A 16,811-nucleotide genomic window follows, 5' to 3' on the forward strand; every position below is an offset into this window, starting at 1 on the left:
GATATTTGTATATATGTTGTTAAATGGTCACTGTAATAATAAGTCTTGTTAACATCCATCACCACACATAGTTACATTTTTTCTCTTGAGATGAGAACTTTCAAGATTCATTCTCTTTGCAGCTTTCAGATATACTGCACAGGAGTCACTGTAGTCTTGAGGCTGTGCGTTACATCCTCATGCCTTGTTTGATAACTGGGAGTTGTGCTTGTTGACCCTTCACCTCTTTTGCCCAGCCGTCACCCCCACCCCTGGCAACCACCAATCCGTTCTCTACATCTCGGAGTTTGGTGGGGTTTTGTTGTGGTGGTGGTTGGTCGGTTTTTAAATGGCACATATAGGTGAGATTATATAGTATTTGTCTTTCTCTGAGTTATGTCACTTAGAATAATGTTCTCAATGTCCATTCACGTTACCATAAGTGGCAAGATTTTCTTTTTATGGCTGAATGATCTTCCAGTGTGCACATGTGTGTGCATTTTGTTTATCCCTGTGTCCGCCGATGGACACGTGGGTGGCGTTCGTTTGTCAGGTGCTGTACGTAAAGCTGTGGCCACATGGGAGGACAAAGAGCTTTTCAAGTTAGTGTTTTTGTTTCCTTCTGATAACTCTCTGGAAGTGGAATTGCTGGATCATATCCTAATTCTGTTTTTACTCTCTCTTAAATTATATGCTATCATTGTCTAATACTTCGTTCTGATCTTCTGCCACCACAAGGTATACTTTAGTTTTATTGTTATTTTATAGAAACAGTTTAAAATATCTATATACAGTTACCTACCTGTTGCCAACATTTTTGCTCACCACTTCTTGCACATCAGATATTCCTTTGGGTTTATTTTCTTTCTTCCTAAATTATATCCTTCATACATTTCTTTAGTGAAGTTCTGTTGATAGTAAGCTCTCTCCATTTTGTTTATAAGAAAATGTATTTATTTTATACTCATTCTTTAAAACCAGCTTCACTGGGTGTTCCAGTTAACGGGTCCTCCTCGCGCTTTGAAGGTAACTTCTGGCTTCCGATTCCCCTCGTCACTGTGTCCGTCTGACCATCACTCTGTCCAGACCGTGGCTGCGTTCACCGTATCGTCGTTGCCTTGGGAGTTCTGCAGTACTTGGTCAGTGTATCTAGATGTGGAATACTTTTTGTTTGTTCTGCTTAGGATATAGGGTGTTTTCTGAATCTTTGCATTGGAGTCAGTCATTAGTTCAAGAAAAGCTTTGGCTGTTATGTCTTGAAACTGCCCCTCCTCCAGTCTCAGATCTCTCCTAGGCCTTCCACTGGACCCGTTCAGTCTTCTTATTCTCTGCTCTGTGCTTCTTAATTTACTTCTAATGTCTTTGTCTTCTATCTCTGCTGCATTCCGATCACTTTTTTTCAGAACTCTTAGCAGGCGAATGATTCTGTCTTCCACTGTGGACATCTGTGGTTTAACCTGTCCATTGAGGATTCAACTTCAATGATTTTTACGTTGTTTTTTTCTAAAAATTCTCTTAGGCTGAGTTGTAAATCTTTCTAGTTATTGTTGAAATGTCTCTTTTTTGTTTCTTAATTTTTTCCTTATTATATGAACTATTTCATATGTAGTATTATATATCTGACATACTAAATATTCGATAATTGAGCGTATAATTCTGTTGTTTATTGTTTTGGCAGCTCTCATTTATGCTGCTTTGTTTCCTTGTGCTTTGAGGAACTTTTTTGGGAGCTTATATTTGACTAAATTTAATTTTAGCAGTATTAAGGGATTTATTGATAACTTTCCTCCAGAGGAGATTTGCAATTCTTGTGTCCTGGAGCTTGGGGAGGAGCTGACCTAGGCATTAGCACCCTTCGAGGTTCTCAGCTTTTCACACAAGTCTCAGGGTCCCCGCCTCACCGTGTGAGGGGCCTGTTGCTGGAGGCCTGAGCGGCATCTGCCCCCAAGGCAGCCCTGGCTTGTGTGTCTGCCAGCCACTTAGCCTTTTGATTTTATCATACATTTCTTTTTCCTCCTCTTCCTCTTTCCCTTCCCCCTCTGCTTTTCCTTCCTCTCTCTCTCTGTCTGTATATATACTCCTTTGAAATGCTTTTTTCTTCTACTTTTTTCGTGGTCAAAAATGCATTGTAAAGTTAGTTCGTTCTGTGTATCCAGGATGCTGTTCTATTGTAGCAAGAAGGCCTCTCAGAATACGGGCAAGAAGCAGAAAATTTGACCGATACCTTTAGAGGGTACCCCAGTTCCTTGACTCCTCCTGAATGCAGGCTGAGCCCTGGAGCTATCTTTGGCTTGTGGGGTATAAGGGTGCCCTAACCACCTAGCATTGCACATACTGCCTCATGGGGTGAGGTCACCGGGCAGAAGTGTGTCCTAGAAATACAGATAAGGCAAATTACTTTTTAAAGAAAAAAACTTGACCCCATATTTGGGTGCTTAATTCCTTTAAAAGATATATTTTCAACTAATGGATGTCATTTAACTGATTTCTTAACTTAAAAGAAAAAAAACAACCCATTACTCAAGAGACTCTTTACACTTGGATATGATGTTGCCATTATTTGCACCTAGACAATCAGGTTTGCGTCTTATTTTTTTTAAGCTAGTTATAGCTACCATGTGATAGACTTTTCTGGAACTGAATTACGTTTTTCCAGAGACCTGGTGTGACAGAGACCTGGGTATAGCATTCAGGGTTGTATTGACATTTGAAATCTCCTGATAGGTGTCTTAATTAGTAGAACAAGTCTTTTGGTTCAGGTTATAGATCCAAATCATGAACCTTGGGGATATTTTCTGAAAACAGATTCCTTGTCCCAATTCTGATCACTGGCACCACATCTTTCCCGTTACTGATGAGCAGCTCTTGGAACGTCAGGAGAGAGTCTTGTGCAGATGGAAGGCAGAGACAGAAGGGGTTTCATTTGGTGTTCATCAGGGCTGTCTTCAGTGGCATTGCCTTGTCTGGATGGAGACCATGGAAAGCAATGTGTAAGGTACTCAGAGCCCCCAGTGAATAGTGGTAAGGGGAACACTTCATGATTTTTATCTTTTCAAAAATAATTTTTCAAAACAAGCCAGAACCTCTTACAGCAATTATAGAACCATTTGCATCAGTAAAATAACAACAGGATGTATTATAGAAGGTTATGTATCTGTTCATGGCCCAGATGCTTAAGGACATGTTTCTGAAGAACATATCACCTTGACTTTTACTTTCTCTTGAGAGACTGCTGTATTTTTAACATGGCTTACTGTTCCCATCCCCTTGATTGCATACCAGTAGATAATCTGATGAAAATTATGTAGGTTGCCGGCCTTAACTTCACAAATGGGAGGGAGGGAAAACTAACTTGGGGAATTCCTAACTCTTTTTCTGATGAAAAATTATGAATAATTCCTAACTGGTTTAAGCATAATGCTGTATGGGTGATCAGCAAGGGGCATATGGGATTTTGGGGTCCGTTGCATGCCTCCTGGTGTAGGAGCTCAGCGTGTAGGAGATGCCCTTCAAACACAAGGAGACCCTGCGCTGGCTGTCTGATGGGGACATGCAAGGCAGGAGTCAAAAATCTCTATGTTTAGCAAGGTTCCTAAAAAGTCCATCTCTAAGATCCCAGTAAGAGAAGAAAAAATCTAAGAGTTATAGCATATGAGAATACTTAGAGCATGAATGATTTTCCAAGCTTGAGAATAGATGAAATACAGCAAGCAGGGATGTGATTGGGAATGTGGCCTGAAGAAATTAGGACAAGTGCCCGGCCTGGGCTGCCCTCGGCGTCTGCTTTCTACTCTGTGTTACTTTCAGGTAACTGGTCTTCAGAGTCTACGTAAAAGTTTTCTCTTTGGGAAGAATATAATTAACTCTTTCATTCAGAGGTATAAATTACTAGTAAGCTTCATGGGTTTCCTCCTCCTGGTGTTTGACTGGAGATAATCTTTCAGTCAAGGCACTGTAGCTCCAATGGAGTAATAGGAAGTGTATCTGCTGGGTGGTGGGAGTTACATGCTGAAGAAGGGGTGGGGAGTGCTGAGTATTCTGTAGAGTCACAAGGCTTTTCCCGTGATGGGGGCAGCAGCCACAGCTAGTGGTGCTCAGAATGAAACATGGTGGACTTTATCCAGTTTCCTTGGTGGGGCTTTGTGTCATCAGAGCAAGGAACCTGTAGAAGTCATCTCTGCATCTGTCATTTCTAACTCAGTGCCTGGTGTGAGGTAGGAGCTCAATAAATATTCACAGTTGAATGGGTGTCATCTCAGGACCACAGTGGTGTTAGGGCGTCTGGGGAGGAGGGAGAGAGGCACACAGACAGGCACTCAACCCGAAAGGCCCAACACCAACATCGTCTCACGCTTTCTCTCGCCATGGTCCCAGTCCTTGTTAATAATGGTTTGTGTGTGTGTGTGTGTGTGTGTGTGTGTGTGTGTATGTGTAAAAGTGGATTTTTTGTTTCTTCTTGTTTTCCCAGACTTCTTCTTCTGCTCCATCCAGGCCCTGACCTTTAATTCAGGACCCTGGGTACTGTTGGCCTTGTGCTCAAGTATGGTGACAGTGTCCCCCTCTTCTTTGTCCTGCTAGGTCAGGACACCGAACAACAGCTCTTCTCACTCCACATCCTAAGGTACGCCTTGCTGTTGTCTGCTTCAGGTTTGTCCACGATACAGCCAGGACCTCTGTTCCGCCCAGAGAGCTCTCGCTGAGGACACAGTTCATGTTACACTGTTGACCTGTCTTTCAGCCCCTACTATACTACACAAATGGCAGATTTCCAGATGTATTGCATTTGTATTGTTCCAGGGGGAAAAAAAAAAAACCTTTAAATACCTTTTGAGGGAAAGGAGAAGGGAGAAAAGTCAACTATTTTAATTTGGACATCAAAGTGATTTGGCTCACATTCTGCAGTGATTTTATAATGAGTCTTCATTTAGGCAGATATCCATGGAGTGATTAATTAAGGAGGGAAAAAATTAGCCATCCATCTTATGTACCTGGAAAGTTCTGTTGACACTTGGAAGGAAAATTCAAGGTGCTTGTTCAAAAATCAAATGTTTTGCTCTGAAAGAGGGAGGCAGGCAGGCCTAGGTCCCCTGATTTATGGCAGGGCCGGATTAAGTGATTCTCCGTGACTGGGGAGGCAGGTGTTGACCCTATTTCTGCTGCCTCTGAAAATTTGCATCTTCTCCCTTAATCCCACCAGATCTTTCTACCTGGGGATGGGATGGACTTGTCTAAGGTCTGGGTCTTTCTTGTTCCTGGTTTGTGCCTGGGAAAGGCTACTGAGCCTAAGGACCTCTTTCAGACTTGTCCCCTGCCTAAAACCTCCTACTTACTTTAGAAGCCTTTTATCCCAAATGTCTACAACATCATCATAATGATACCTTTCCATGTTTAGATCTGCCACACTTCTGCCTGCTGTTAGCAGCCCTCCTGGACTAAGGCTGCTTTGGTTAATCACATCGACATTGAGTGTATTATGTTCACAAGTGGATCTAGAGAAGACATTTTGGTTGAACTGCTAATGCTCACCACACAAGCTACTCATGCTTAGCAAAAATGTTTTAGTTGAGATCTGGACTTTCATTAATCTCGGGAATTGTGCTGCTGTACATTCGTTAAATACTATGGTTTCCATATCTTCCCCTGATCACGTTGATTTTTTATGAAAGAACTTTTGACACAAAGCTGTAGCTTAGAGTGTTTCAAGATAAGGTAGCTACTGATCTTATTGGTGATGGCGGATTCACCTCATCTTGCATGGTTTCATGTTGCAGCCTCTTTGATGCTGTCTGTCAACACGCCTGTGCTTCCAACAGCTCTCAGTTCGAATCTGGTGGTTCTGTTCGCTGAAGATAAGCAGCCGTTGATTATTTTATTTTCTGATGGGTTACCAGTGGCTCTAAATAATGCCCTCAGTGTGCTGACTGGACCAACTGAAAAGAGATGAGAAAGGAGGAAAGGAAAAAAAGGAAGAGCGAGAAAGTATGAGAAAGATAAAGACAAGGGAGAGAAGAAAAAGAGGAGCTTTTTGGGAAGGTGATGTAGGCCACTGATTCCCCAGGCTGCAAGCCTCCTCCCACCCGTCTTATAAACTTAGGAGAATTTATAAGGCAAGAGATAGAAAGGACCCGTCTGCAGCCTCCCAAAGAAACGATCTGTATGGGCCTGTGTAGCCAGTCACGGCCACCTGTCCCCTCCCCATTTGATGATGAAAGAGTGCAAAAGTTGTCAGGGCTCTGGGTGACCAGAGAGCTGGAAACTCCTGAATCTTAGGTCAGTCTCTTCTGTGATTTGAAGAGGGACATTGACAGTTCTCCACCAGGGAACAAGGGGCCTCTGATCAGCACAGTCTTGAGGGATAAATAAGAGCTAAAAGCAGACTGAGAGGCCAGAAAGAATTGATGATGAACATATTTCTTTTAAAGAGATATATCTAAGAAAAATCCGCAGAGCCAGGGACTCCTGGAATAGACGGATATCATTTTAGTCTCATCTTTGTCCTTTATGATGGGAAAACCGAGACCAAGAAAGGGGAAGTGATGTGCCTAAGATGGACACAGTAAGTGGCTGAACAACTTGATTTCTTTCCCTTACACGAATGCTACCTTTTCTAGAAATGACATCAAAGGCAAGTTAGAGCTGTGTGTCATAGAATAAAATAAAACAGGGCAGACAAGTGTTTGACTCATCACATCAAAAGAAGAGGCACACCTATGCAGTTCATCTTTTCAGTCTCGGAAGCTCATCTTTTCCCAGGAAGAGCCAGATTTCTTGTGTGCAGTGAATGGGATCTAGATGGAATCCAAGCTGCCTAACACTCAAAGGCTGATGTGGAAATGGACTCACCCTCCAGGGATCATGAGTGGACTTGCATTTGGGCAAGGGGAAGGGGACTTAGAAAAGGCACATGGATTAATAACCAGTAGAACACGATTCCATGTGTTTTTTCTCAGGAGAAAAGGTCAGATGCAGCTTGAATTTCTATGTCCATGGCAGCTCCAATGGGTGCTGGGAAAGCCTCAAATTTTGGCGGCCTCTTTCTTTCCTCCTGCAGATAGAAATGAACTCATTGGTAGCTACACACCAAGAAGGAGAAAAGCTTTAAAACTCTTTTAGAGCTACTTAGTGAGGAGAGTTACCGCTAAAGACAAGGACAACTTATTTGCACCTTACAGATGTGCAGTGTGTTAACTGCACTTGACCTTGCAGCAATCCGCCTTGCACTCTCAGTTGCTCGTTGGAAGATTTGCTAGGGCTCTGCCTCATTGCTCCTTGGCAGGCAGTTTTGCAGAACACTCTGGTTGCAAATGTCAAGACAGAATTCTGAGACTTGGAATTACGGTGTGCTCAACATTCCTTAGTTTCTGTGGCTTGATACTTGTACTTTATTTGTTCATTCTTAAAGTTTTTTCTAGGGTATGTTCCCCTTGTAGTGGCAGAACCAAAAGCAATTATGAATCAGACACTTTATTGCCTATTTAGTTATATTTTGTGGTTCTGGTCTTACTGGGTTCTAAATATCCTGTCATTTAAAGTGACTCCCAGTCAGTCTCTGATGTCTTTGCATACCTGGATTGCTTCCTCTTAAGTTAAATTTAATAAGACTGAAGAATCTTATAGACTCACATTCAGGAAGGTTAATGCTTTTGACTACAGAGATTCTCAAGTGCAAAGTAGGCGTGGTGACTGGGACTGCGTGGTCAGTTTAATGAGGTTCCTGGGTGCACAGTGTAGTTGGTGGTCACTGGTCTTAGTGCCTCCCTGCTGCCCCTGCTTTAACTTCAGATGCTGGAAAGCAAGTTCATGTAGCCAGGGTAAGTCTGTGTCATTTCAAGCTCAAAACTAGACATTCTGCTTGGTTTCTCCTCCCTTTGAGAAACTCTCAAGGAACATTTTTAGGAGCTATGTGGAGCAGGCAGATTTCAAGAGTGTCAGAACCACTACCTCAAAATACAGTCAGTTGTTGGGCTTCCTGGTGTAGTTCTAGATGTAAAACTGGAGGGTGAACAGAACTTCTGGGGCATCTGCTCCAATCTTCTTCAGCTTTCTTTTTGTAGGGCTCTGCTCTTTGTGAGAATAAGAAGAGGAGGTTGGGAAACATCATTTCTGCTCACCGTGCCTTGGTTTCAGTACGGCAATGCATGGACAGAATGGGAGTGAGCTAAAAGAGTAAAATTTTTAAAAATCATTAATTCAACAGACATTGATGGAATGCCTCCTGGGTGCCGTTGTTGGAGGCACAGTAAAGAGCAAAGCATCACCCTGGTCTCCAGGGCATATGTTTTATTGAGGGAAGAGGGAAAACAAGTGAAGAGATATGTTTCTGTAGTGATAAGAAGCAAAGGAAGGAAGGAAGGGAGGGAGGGAGGGAGGGAGGAAGGAAGGAAGGAAGGAAGGAAGGAAGGAAGGAAGGAAGGAAGGAAGGAAGGAAGGAAGGAAGGGGAAAAGGAAAAAAAGAAAGGAAGGAAAGTGAAAGGACCAAAGAACCAGAGAACAAAAGGAAAGCAAGCAAGCAGAGAAGGGGACTAGGGAAAGCTGGAGGTCTATTTTAAAGAAGTGTCACCAGGAAAGGCCTTCCTGACAGGCGGGCCTGTGGGCAGAGGCTGGGGGAGGCCTGTGGATGTCGGCCGGACGGGTGTGTGTGTGGGGGGGAGTCCGCAGAGGGAATGCGAGGATGCAGCCTGCCGCTCCCTGCAGCTCTTCCCCGAACGCACAGCTTGCTTTCCTTGCTGATTGCGATTTATAAGCTGGATGTTATTATTTTTACCATAGATTTTCAAAGTAGTTACTGTTAACTGAGAATTATGCACATAACATCCTTTATTATAGCAGTTGTTGTTATTATTAAGTGTCAAATTCAATATATTTCTACTGCATGGAATTCTGATTTTTTTTTTTTTTAGAAAGCCACAGAAAAGACTCCAACTCCCCAAACTCATTATTGCTTCTAAGGTATTTGTAGGCATATAAAACTATTCCTTTGGGGGTGGGAATGCTACATAAATGTAGATTTTTTTTACTGCCCCTGCAATTTAAATAACTAAAGAATGCTCTTCTGGAATACAAGCAGGTTTGCTTGGGGATAGATTCGAATCAATGATATAACTTGAAATGATGCCAGGAACCCCATTCTCTCCCACTGCGCGATGTGGTGGAGGGAAGTGTGGGTATAGGCGGAGGCAAAGGAATGCAGTGGCTTTGCATTAGCCACGCCTGGAAGTGAGCCAGGATCCATCAAGAAGCGGTGTGGTTAATCTCTGCCGTCATTCCCTGTCTACCAGAGCTGCCAGATCTAGGTCTTCTGGCTTGGCGCGCTGGCACGAACAAGGGTAAAACAGAAAAGGTTAAGAATATGCTAAGTTAATAAGAGGATACCTTAGTATTTTTACACTAAAGTTAGTTTGGAGACATGGAAACTAGTCATGGGAAGGATCAACTCTTCAAAGCAGATTACTTTTAATTGTGTCTGATTATTTTTCCAGGGTCCCTTGTAATACCCCATTGTAAGCTGTATTTTGTAAGTTTTGAGGGTTCTTTCAGTGAAAAGAGTCAGTTTCGTGTGTATAGTTAAATATGCATATGCATGGCTAAATACGTATTTTTCTATTTTTTTAATGAAAGTTTGAAATATTTTTACAGAAAGTCAGAAATCAAGTGAGAGATAATTTACCAAGAACCACAATTGATATCATACTAGTTTTAAGGAATCCTTAGTTCTTCCTGCCATCTCCTGTCGCCCCCTGCTCCCGCTTCCCGGGTGGGGTGAGGCACTGTTCTTCTGAGCACTCGGAATATTCTGTGTGCACCTCAGTCATGGTAACAGCCACTTGTGCATTCAGTACCTGTCCACGGCTTTCTGGAAAGCCACTCTGTCTCCTGGAGCTCTGAAGCACCAGCACTTTGCGTGGTGCCCGATATGTGATAGGGGCTCCGTGTATGTTTATTAAATAATGAATGAATGAGTTTAAGATTTATATTTGGTTCTGAACTGGTAACCAAAGCAAAAAGAAAAATATATTGACCACACCGTTCTCATATGCATATAAGATTAAGCGGCATTACTTCAAAAGATCCATTTTTTTTCTTGATGTTAAGTTCTTGAAACTATCTGATGAAATGTAAAGACAGTGAGTTTCAAGAGATGTTATTTTCGGTACTTACTAAGCTGCTCTCACCCTGGACCAGATGAGAGAACGTGGCTTTTTGCAGCGCCTTTTGCAGCTGGAGGCATCTCCAGCACCTGGGCAATCTGGGTCTTCATTAGCTTCTGCACTAGCAGAGTCTCTATTGGAACATCACTTTCCCAGATGGTAATGTGTCCAGGAGACAGTGTGTTTTATGCCACCGGATTTTACTTTCATGATTGTAACTATCTAATAGAGTTTATTGTGCTTGCAGGCTAAGGCATTAAGTGAAGCGCGTAAATTAAGGGAGAACATCTCAGAGAAAACAAAGTGTGTGGATGTTGCAGTCAATTTAGGATTCCAGCATGCCCTAGCAGGGCGTGGGCCCTCCAAATTCTGCAGAAGAATTTCCCCTTGCTGACTTGTGAAGGCTTTATGAGAGAAGAATTATTTGTGGAAACTAATGTGGGTTGAAGAATACAGGTGAGAATAAGCTAATAGATATCTGCTTCATTAAAAAATCATTTTAACCAGCTTCTTCTATGAAGAGGGAGCAGGTATAGCTGTCGAAGGAAAGAAGACTGACTGATTTTTGCTGTATTGGGGGGGTGCTGAGAGGCAGAGGACAGTTAAAAATCCCTTGACCTAACAACAGTAATAATGATGATTATTTTTAAATGTTTTAAAATGATGTATGTCCTTTTAAGTTGGATACTCAATTAGTAGAGAAAGGCTTAATTATTAGTGGAGTGGTTACGGGTTCTGAATCCCATGGCAGGCTAAGGAGAGAGGGCAAGAAACGGAGGCTTATCGAGCATCTACTGTTCTCCAAGCATTTTGTAAGGAATTTTAGATATTTTTTTCTTTGAAGGATTATAGTAATTCTGTAAGTCAAGAAAGGGTAAACTGGTTAAGTGAGATTAAGTATTTGAATTATCGAGATTATGAAGGTAGAGTATATATCAAATCTAGTATTGAATCCATTTACCTGTATATACAAAATATACATCTTATAGATACATGTATGTCCATATTTCAAAAATACGTAGCCATTTTAGGATTTCCCATTGACAGTTTATTTAAAAATGTTGCATCTAAAATATAAACTCAAGAACACCAGGGATTTTTCTGTATACTTTTCGTAATGTAACTCAACCACCTGGAACCAAGTTGAGCATAGCATATGCTCAATAACTATTTGTGTACGCAAGAGCAAAATAATCATTACAATTCTTGAAACACGCCATGCTTAATTTAATCAAATTTCTGTTCATCGACATTTAGATTTTCATTTTTCTTTCATAAACAATACTTACATATACTACGAATAGGTTCTCATGGTAGGTTCCTGGAAGTGGAGTAGCTGGGAATGAGGCACGCATAGCTTAGACTTTCACACAGGCTTCCTGCAGTGCTTCGGCACATCTGTCAGTGACCGGCCTCCAATAGCAAGTAAGATGATCTGCTTCATTGCAGCCTGGCTGCCTTTGGAGATTGCAGGGTTTTCATTCTTTAAAATACCATTAAATCCCCAAATTTAGAAGGCTTATTGCTTTCTCTAGTTTCTATTATCACGCATAGATGCAAGGACATGATAGTATGCTTCTTCCTTCCAGGTTGAGAGAGTATGTGATATTATTCAATTAATTTTTGGGAAAAAAAACCCCAAGTTATGTTCTCTTCGCTATTCTCTGCACCCCTGTTTTAGTATATAAAGTCTCTCCGGTTGTTGCTAACTACGTACCCAGGGAAGAAAAAGCTAAGTCTCACATTAGCTCTATATCGTTAGCAAGTGGGACCTGACCACTTGCCGGGAAACCGTGGCTGCATTTCCAAACCACGTCTAACCACTGCGGGAATGATCTGCCAGGGGAACGTCTGGTCTCTTGTTCCAGGCTCAGCAGCCCGTGCACACATAACAGGCTCCATGGTGTGTTCATGTTGGCTGTTCAGGATGCACAGAAGAAGCTGCTAATCTTGATCTTTGCCCTATAAATGGGTGTGGGTGGGAAAATCCACACGCGAACAACAGATGTTTCACCTCATAAATACCATGAAGATCACTGAATTTTGCTGGGCTTTTGCGTGGGTTTTCAGCAGAAGATTTTAAAAACTAACAGAAACATGTGCTCAGCATTCTGGAAAACAATGTTAGCAGCAGTTCTGTATCTTTGGGAGCAGTGTTCTCTTCTCTCTTATTCACACATGAGAACTGTGTACACCAGAATACTTCTCTCTTTGGCGGTTTATAAGCAAGTGTAAATCTTTATTCACTCATTCATTCACTTATTCAGTAAACACACATGGAGCCCCTATTCTGTGTCAAGCACTATGAAACGTGCTGGTGATTCAGAGCTCAAGGACACAGTGTGGACATTCCCCAGAGTGGTACAAGCTCCCGCTCGGGGAGGAATGGTTTCTGGCCCCTTGCTTTGGATGCTTGCCCCAGAAGGGGAGAGCCCAGCCTTTCCCATGGAACATAACCCGTCTCCACTAAACTTATTAGCACTAGAAAGGACACAGCTCATTTTCCTCTCAGGTGTAGACAAAGGCTGCCGTTGTCCCAGGGTGCAGGGCCTTCGGTGACTTGATTGGCACACAGCCTAGCCTGCCCCGATTTTCAGATGGAGACCATCAGATATAATCTGCCGCCTCATTAGGCTGACACTGTTCCTGCCCCCTCTTGTAATAATGTCATTGGAGCACTTAATAATCTTAGGTAAATGCTGTAAGCATGCTCTGCCAAGGTAACCCGGGGTCAGTGGCAACAGATGCTTGAAAAAGCAATTGTTTTTTCATTCTGTGCTGTTTAAAATATAACAAGCAAAGAGGTGTAGTAATTGGGCAGGTTTAAATATTAGAGGAGCAGAACTTTTAGCAATTTAACTATTTTTATCGCAGATTCAAATTTAACAGTATTTCGAGATTAAGGGGACAATGAAATGTATTGGATGATTGCTATGGACTTATTCTAGAGTAGACAAGGTCAGAGAGGGGCCCTTAAGTATTTGGAGATATATAAGATGGACAGTATTTATGAACTCTTCTCCTTTTCCAGTGAAAATAGGAGAAATATAAGTCATCTTGATTCAAGGAGAAGTTAGGTTAGACTACATGAAGAACTTCCTGACTAAAGACTGGAAAAAACCGTGGGTGGGGAGTGGAGTGGTTATATATGTATTTCTATGTGTGTATATCTATGTGTGTGTATGTGTGCACAGTGAGTGTACAAATACACATATTTGTTTTCCTAGTAGTCAGTTATTTTCATTACTGGAATTGGATTCCAGCAGCAGTTTACTGGGCTGAGACTAGGCTGCGTGCTGATTCACAGACGTGTGTAGCCGGCCCCCAGGGAGCCTTGCGGCTGTGGGAGGAACTGGGCAGGTGGTTTTGTATTTGGTGGGAAGACGGTGGAGCATTTGGCTTGGTGCCATGGAGCTCACACCACCTTCTCTTTGGGTCAGAGCCGGAGAGGCCAGGTGGTAAGTAAGCCTGTGACTCAGGCTAAACAAGGTGTGGGGCTCCCTTAAACCACCAAAGTGGGGGTGCCTGGGTTGAGAGACTTCTCTCTGTCCCTCTGTTTGATTCTCTGATCTAGGGGAGCACCATCTCTGGTCAGTGAGGCCTAGAGACAGTGAGTGGGAGAAGTCTAACAGGATCTGCCTTTGATGGGGTTGGGGTGGTCCCTGCCGGGGCAGCAGCCGGGTCCTTGTCCTCAGGCCTTAGCCAGATCTAACGTGCACCTGCTGGGCCCGGAGGGCCAGTGCCCTCTGTACACTTAGATCAGCGTACACACACACACACATGGATATACACATGTGTGCACATATACATATATGTGTATATACATAAGTATATACGTATATACACAGGCACATACACACATGTATATATGTACACACGTGTGTGCATATACATGTATATATGTGTGTATATTTTGCCCATCTGATAAAAAATAGGTATAATTTTGATTGATTTACAGAAAAATGGTAGTAATACCAACTCTTTGTGCTCCAAAGTGACTTTTTAAAAACTGAGGTGCCTACACTTGTGTAAAAGGATTTCCGGTACCAGGAGTTACCCAGTCAGACACAACCTTGTCGTGAGACGTGACCAGTGAGGTGCAGCTCTGTGATGTCACCTGGGTACTCGTGGTCTGAGGCAGGGCACTCACAGTGGATGGCTACTGTTGTGTCGGCTGTTGCAGGTTTTTTCACTTTGACAGTCTATAGGAAAAGAGGCCGGTGTCCCGACTAAATAGCCAGGTATTGCGTGTTTTAAACATTCTTGCGGTGCACCAGTTGAAAAGCGCTGGCTTAGATCAAGTAGCTTCTTTAAACTTATCCTTGCTTTTAGAACACGTTGGGTTTTTATTTCTCACACTGCCCTAACTCCTATGATTGGGTGACCAAGAAGGTAAGTGCTGGCCTGAGCCTGTCCCATGTTAGCCTGGCGACTGTCACCAAAGCCAGCATCATGGTGCCAGTCCCTCCTCCATTCCTGAGTCTGCTCTTTCTCCAGAGAGAACTTTTCCTCATTTGCCCTGTCTTTGAGCATTGGTTAGGCATAAAAGAAGAGAAAAAACCCTGCAGTTTAATAAAATAACTCTTGTTCAGGCTCCGTGAACCAGGCGAATGTGGCAGAGACTTGCTGGGCAGAAGCCCCACGGATGGGACAGGTGCCGGGCTGGTGTCTGCAGAACCCTCCCCGTCACGTAGCTGCGCGTGTGGGAGGGCGGCCTCTGTGTCTCTGAGTAATAAAATGACTTCAACGGTAGATGGGTTTTGACCAGAACATAAAGGAAGACTATGCTATTGATTTTTCCAAATGCAAATTTTACTTGATTTATGTTGCAAACATTATTTAGTGTCTGCTGTGTACTACTAGGTGCTAATGGGTAGCAGTAAACCCTGCCCTTATGGGGCTTACCTTCTAGTGTGGGGAGCAAACAAATAAGCAATATAAATCATACCAGGACATAGCAGTGAAAAGTGATGAAAAATAAAATAAAGTAAACCGGTGTGAGGAGGCAGCGAGGGACTGGGAGGGCAGTACTGTATTAGATGAGCTAGTCAGCTGAGGGCTTTCTGAACAGGTGACATGGGGCAGAGATCTGCGTGGATCCAGGGAGTGAGCCATGCGACCGCCTGGCAGGGGCATATAGGACAGATGCTGGGATGTTGTGGGGGGCAGGAGCATTCTAGGAAACAAGTGTAGCACGTGCCACGTTCCTGAGGCTGGGCCAAAATGAGCTCGGTGTGGCCCTTTGGGACTAGGGAGGGAGAGAGACTGAGAGGTAGCCAGGATTCATCAGGTTGGTGTGCGGTGAAAGGAAGCGGCCTCCCATTTGCTGGTAGTGTTTCCGCGCTGCAGTTTTTGACTGAGAACCTGTGCAGGTGCCGGTCGGGTAGCACAGCTCTCGAACACCTGGCTGGACGTGTTTGCTGGTTTAACTGCACCGGCATGTTCTCCCTGACAGTTCATCAGTAAAGGAATTTAAGGGGAACGTGTAAAGGAATTTGGAATTTCTGCAGCTTATTAGAGGCTTCATTTTAGTTTTGATGCTGTATTTTAAATGGATAAAATTTAAGTGATTAGAGGCTTTTGTCTATTTATTATTTGAGTAGTGCTAATACACACATGTGGCAAAAAATGCAGATATATTACAAAAAGATATTTAGTGAAAGTAAGTCTTCCCTGTCTTGGCACTTCTTCTGATAAGTAAATAACTGTTAGCAGATCCGGGTATGTTTCTAGAGTGCAAACACCTCTCCTGTAGAAAACAAATTAATGATGGCGACCATATGTGCACACACCACACTGTTGCACATTGTACAGATCTCGGAGCTCTTCCGTGTCAGTAAACATGGGGTTGCCTCGTCCCCGTTAATACTCAGTTATCTGGGGAGACAGTTCAGTCATTTTCACCCTGACGGACAGCAAGGTTTTTGTATCTTTTGCTGTAACAATCATTACCGCATGAAAATCCTTGCACATGTTTCTTTTTGCACATTCTTAAGTATATCTATAGGGAAAATTTCTAGCAATGGATTGGTGGTCAAAGGGGAATATGTATGTTGAGTTTCGACAGAAGTTTCCAAATTTTATCAGTTGGCCCGCCCTGGCCGACCCTGTTGTTTCACCCCCGACGGCACCTTGAGTCCGTGCTCCCTTGTGTTTGCGGTGTGTGTGGGAAACCCAGTGGCACGGTGGCTAATGTGCATTTCTCCTGGAGTGAAGCTACGTCAGGGAGACACAGTGTCTTATTTTTACTGGGGAGTGTTGTCTATATGACTGTGATTCTTTGAAATTTGTTGAGATTTCTTGGATACCTGGGGCATTGAACATTTTATAAGTGTTTCTTGAGCTTAAAAAGATGTGAGTTCTATTCATTGGGAGTAGGGTTTTATATGTCTGTAGTTTTGAGTTATTGGTGTATTTGAATGTATATTTGCTACATTGTTTTGTATTGGTTATATAAAACCTTTTTCTTTTGCTATTTAGAAAAATAATTTCCGCCTTCTGTTGGATTAATCAGTTTTTTTCTTCTTCTGCCCCTGCTCCCCTGCCCCTGCCACCTAACTGGAAGCTGCTTTTGCTGTCTAGGGCTGCAGTAACAACGTGCCATCAAGTGGGTGGCTCACCAACAGTAGCAACTTATTGCCTCACAGTTCTGGCAGGGCTGTGCTCCCTTGGAAGCCTGCAGGG

General features: G+C 43.0%; 1 protein-coding gene across 7 annotated transcripts in view; it reads left to right on the forward strand.

The window, feature by feature from the left end:
* Positions 1–16,811, forward strand: part of LYPD6B (LY6/PLAUR domain containing 6B) — a 166,825-nt gene that overhangs the window by 78,616 nt on the left and 71,398 nt on the right. Inside the window, exon 1 of one of the 7 annotated variants that reach the window (XM_053670682.1) lies at positions 4,580–4,600. The exons of the other annotated variants lie outside the window; for them this stretch is intronic. The gene's annotated coding sequence lies outside the window, so the exon portion shown is untranslated. Of the gene's footprint in view, positions 1–4,579; positions 4,601–16,811 lie in introns of those variants that run through there. 7 annotated transcript variants of the gene reach the window in all.

The sequence above is a fragment of the Artibeus jamaicensis genome, unplaced genomic scaffold, assembly GCF_021234435.1.
Source record: "Artibeus jamaicensis isolate MK-2021 breed Jamaican fruit bat unplaced genomic scaffold, CSHL_Jam_final contig_603, whole genome shotgun sequence".
Taxonomy (NCBI): Eukaryota; Metazoa; Chordata; class Mammalia; order Chiroptera; family Phyllostomidae; genus Artibeus; species Artibeus jamaicensis.